Below are 4799 nucleotides of genomic sequence, written 5' to 3'. Positions count from 1 at the left end.
GACATGGCATGAAAAGCTATGCTATCAATCCCTGCCAAGCTGATGTTTGGTTTATTTCCTATCAGAATTTCAGGAAGCTAGGAATGCAATTCAGTGGTAGAACAATTGCCTAACACATATAAAGTCCCTGGAATGAATCCCAGAAGCACAGATGAGAGGAGAGAAGAAGTTTGGCAGGAGAAGAGCTATGCAAAAATGATATACAATTTATATTAAAAGGGGATTAGCTAAAAATTACTTTGAAAACAAAAGTGTAAGAAATAGGTGTACCAGAATTTGTTAGATTTTTATTTTGTGTGTGGATGCTGTGTGTCACAGTAAGCATGCTGAGGTGGTCAGGTGTCAATTTACAGGAGTCATTCTCTGGGTTTCAAGCTCAGGTGCCTTTACACACTTAGCCATCTTACTTGCAAGACTTATAGCCACAGAGATAGCTTTAGAAATCAAGCCAGTATGGCATTGGAAGAGAATAAACATAGAGATTAAGGAAAAGCATATATGGAAGTAAAATCTGAAGGAGGTAGAGCCTTCTGCCCTAGTTACATGATGAAATTTTAAAAATAATTTTGAAATTGATGTAGCAATTAAGCAGTAAGACTATACGGGACTGTAGAAATGTCTTGGTGGTTAAAACCACTTCTATGCAATTACAAGGACTGAAGCTCTGATTCCAGCATCTACATAAGAGGCTAAGTGTCTGTTACACTCCAGCTCTAAGGGATCACTGTTCTTCTGGACTCTGTGTGTACATATAAACATACATGCACGTCTGCATACACTCACTCAGATACACATAAATAAATCTAGAATAAGATGATGATGATATGATGATTATGGTGATGATACCTAGAATGTCCAGAATTTGGTTTCTTAATACCATTCTCCAATAAAAGAATCAGGGCTCTGTGAAGAAGTGTTTGATGCCATGCTGGACAGAGAAAATACAAGTGTTTTGTAATATCAGAAAATCAGTGAAAGGCAAAAAGTATATATTTAAGAAGGGGCAGATAGCTCAACAGGTCAAAGCACTGACTTCACCTGAGTCCCATCCCAGAACCCACATAAAAGTGCAAAGAACTGACTCCATGGCCGCAGTAGTACATTGTATACACACACACACACACATATACACACACACACAGAAATAATAAATTAAATTTTAAAACAACAACAAAAAAAAGTAAAGCAAGCCAGGCATGGTGATGATGTCTATTATCCCAGCACTTGGAAAGTGGAGGCAGAAAGATAAGGAATTCGAGGCCAGCCTGGGCTGCCTACATAGGCCCTGTCTAAAAACAAAGCAGTGGGGTCAGAAGTTCACACTTATATAAACTGATTAGACTTTGTTTTCTTTTGTTTTATTTTTTTTTCGAGACAGGGTTCTCTGTGTAGCCCTGGCTGTCCTGGAACTCACTCTGTAGACCAGGCTGGCCTCGAACTCAGAAATCCGCCTGCCTCTGCCTCCCAAGTGCTGGGATTAAAGGCGTGTGCCAACAACACCCGGCTAAACTGATTAGATTTTAAGAAGCTCGAATAGCCAAGTCAGCTAGTGACATGACTTTAATCCCACCATTTAGGAGACAGAGGAGGGCAGACTTTTGTGACTTGGAGGTAAAGCAAATTCCAGCCAGGGCTATGTGAGACTCTGTCTCAAAAACAAACAACAAAGTAAAGAAGAGAAAGGAAATCTTCCTCACAAGGCCTCCCAATAAAAAATGTAGAACACCAAGCTCATTGCTACAGACAAGATGCTAACCAGGGAAAGAACGCTGTGGAGAAACACAATACTTGAATGCAGTATTCAAAATTTTTTCACACCCCCCCAAACAATATAAGCTACAAAATTAAACACAGATAAGTGGTCAGATTTCACAACTGCCAAAAACAAGGACATATCAACCTCCTCTAAGCACAAGGAAATATCAAATATAAAAACATTCTTAAAAAAAAAAAAAAAGGCAGGGGAAGAACATTCTAAAATTCCAAGTAACAAAATACTTCAAAAAATATCTTGGGGACTGGAGAGGTGGATTGTTGATTTAAGAGCACTGGTCACTGCTTCCACAGGCGCCTAGCTGACCCTAGTTCAATTCCCTGTGCCCACCTGCAAGCATGTAACAGTATATGCTTGTTTCTATAACTCTAGTCTTACGAGATCTGACAGTCTCTTCTGCCTTCCATAGGCACCAGGTACACACATGGTATATAGGCACATACGCAGATGAAACATTTACACACTATTTTTTTTTTTTTAATTTTTGTCAAGGTCTTGGAAAATAAGGCAGGAAAGGCCTATAGGATAGCCCACTGAGTAAAGCTATCTAGTGTCAAGACTGCAGTTCAGTTGAACCCGTTCAATCACAAGAGCCAACACCGGAGCGAGAGAGACACACCCACAAGTTGTCTTCTGAGCCCCACATGTCCACTGCCACACACATACACTCACACAAAAATAAGATGTAGGGCCAGGTGTGGTGGCACACACCTTTAATCCCAGCATTCAGGAGGCTGAGGCAGGTGGATTTCTATGAGTTCTATGCCAGTCTGCTCACATGTATGATGTATGATTTCCAGGCTAGTATAAGAGGGGGAGTTTGAGGCTTTATAAAGCTGAAATCCACAACTGCATTGTACCAGAGGCAGAACCAGTGACAGAAATTTCAAAGTTACTATAAGGGAGGTTTCCAAAGCTTAGTTAATTAGAACAATGGACTTCCTGGAGCTGTATGTCAGGTCAAGAATGAAGCTCTGCTGGCCTGGGACGCCTGAAGCGAAGCTCACGAAATGGAGTCACCTAAAACTAAATGAGGTTTCCCAGCCCCCATCATTTCACTTCCTTCTTTTTATCATTTTACTCTCAAGCAATTCCGACATCACAAAATACTTCCTGGACACCAGAAGCCACACACAAAAAAAATTGAGGGTGGGACTGGAGCACTTTTCAGCTTTCAAGTGCGTTATTCAAGCTTAATTTCAAACGCGCCCTTTCAGCTTAGAAAACATTTCTACCTATATTACTTCAAAATTTGAGAAAAGGGCTCATTAAACTGCCCAAGTTCCCGGTCTTTCTGCCTCACCTTCCTCAGTAGCGGAGATTACAGGCCGAAGCCACCACACCAAGCAATTCCAAGCTTTTTTTTTTTTTTAATCCCAGACATTTTACATCACAACCGTGGGGCTTTTTTTATTTTTACTTCTTTAAGGCAATAGCATAACCGACCCACACAGTGAAACGTGGACCTACGTGCGTAGTTTGTCAAGAAGTTAGAATACCAAGAGTCATAATGGCGGACACCGGACTGCTGTACAGCACCGCGCCAACCGTCCCCGCTTCCTGGAGAACGCCGCCCTGGACCATGACGCCGCCAGGTCACCGCAACTGTGTCCCGCCGCCCGCTCCTGCACCCGATCTCCCAGCCGCTCACCAACTCAAAACGGAACACTCTGCGCTATTCCTGATGGCTGTTCGCTCGCTGGGCCCACTTCCTCCGCGGGCCTCTCTAGGAGAGCGGAAGTACACGTCTGAGGACTATCTAGGAAACCCGGAGGAATGCCATCTCAGCTGCTCCCCTCACCCAGATTCTGCTCTGGCGCCCTTGATGTCTGAGCTCCTGACTTGGCAATGTGGCCAAATGCTGGCTGTTGGCCTAATTTCCATGTCCTGCTCTTGTAAGACCCTGACCCTCGGTCAGTGGTACTTACTTCGAGATGCCCCCTGAGTGAGACACCGAGATGCAGATCCATGCAAAAGCAAGAGGTTTATTTTCCAACACTTCGAGATCAACCCTTAATCAGTACCTCTAGGCGAGGGACAAGAAGGTGAACCGGAATGGCTATTACAAGCAGTTTTTATACTTTTTAAGGGCACAGGTTACATCAGTAAGGTTTCAGTTCAAACTGAGCCCTTCTCTCACCTTGGCCATGGGATCCTTAACTACCCCGGAATGGTCTATGTAAAAGCAACATTCTTCCTTGAGGGCAGCACACAATCCAGAGACTCCTGTAGGTGGGAGGTCGATGTTTCAATTCTCTCAGTGTCCAGATCTATGGTACACTGTGCATGTGAACCAAAAGTGAAACCAAAAGACAGAGAGAGAAACACCGGTCGGCCCCTGTTGCTGAGCTCGGTTTTTTTCCCCTCCAAACAGTCTAGTTGGTGGTCACTGGGGGGCGGGGATCTCCTCAAATCCCAGACGAGCCTCCAAATGTAAGACCCTGACCCTTAGTCAGTGGTACTTATATTGAGACACCTCCAGTGAGACGCAGAGACACAGATCCATACAAAAGCAAGAGGTTTATTTTCCAGTGCGTCCGGATTGACCTTCAATCAGTCCCTCAAAGCAAGTGACTAGAAGGCAACCCTGAATGGCTATTACAAGCAGTTTTTATACTTTTTAGGGGCACAGGTTACATCAGCAAGGTTACAGTTCAAACTTATCTGCTAAGCAAATCGACCTTTAAATCCATTGGCTAGTAAGCATGGGCAGATCGTGACACACATTTAAACTCTACTTGGGACTTTCCAGAGGGTCAGGTGACTATCAGTCAGTACATTCTGTGTTTTTTTCTGAGAATAGTTTACTCAACAATGTTCCTGTGGATGGAGAATGGAACTTAGCCTGGCCTTGATCCCAGACGGGAGGGGGAAGCTGTAGAGGGGTAGAAAGACTGGCAAAAGCCCTTAGGGTCCTTCATAGGAACTGCATGGCATTAATAGACCCAAGTATGACAAATATGGCACTAGCAGGTCTTGCCCTCCCCCTTCGCTCTCCCTACTAAACCATTTGATTTCCTTATTT

The 4799-nt window shown here is 43.7% G+C and overlaps 1 protein-coding gene across 3 annotated transcripts in view; it reads right to left on the bottom strand.

The window, feature by feature from the left end:
• Znf445 (zinc finger protein 445) overlaps positions 1-3494 on the bottom strand; it is a 16520-nt gene extending 13026 nt beyond the window's left edge. The window contains exon 1 of one of the 3 annotated variants that reach the window (XM_028767322.1): positions 3426-3494. The gene's annotated coding sequence lies outside the window, so the exon portion shown is untranslated. Of the gene's footprint in view, positions 1-3244; positions 3401-3425 lie in introns of those variants that run through there. The other 2 variants (XM_028767325.1, XM_028767323.1) reach the window with 2 other exon arrangements.
• Between the last annotated feature and the right edge of the window lie 1305 nt (positions 3495-4799).

This window comes from Grammomys surdaster, unplaced genomic scaffold (assembly GCF_004785775.1).
Source record: "Grammomys surdaster isolate TR1022 unplaced genomic scaffold, NIH_TR_1.0 172, whole genome shotgun sequence".
Classification (NCBI taxonomy): domain Eukaryota; kingdom Metazoa; phylum Chordata; class Mammalia; order Rodentia; family Muridae; genus Grammomys; species Grammomys surdaster.
This window is presented reverse-complemented; position numbering and strand designations above follow the sequence as displayed.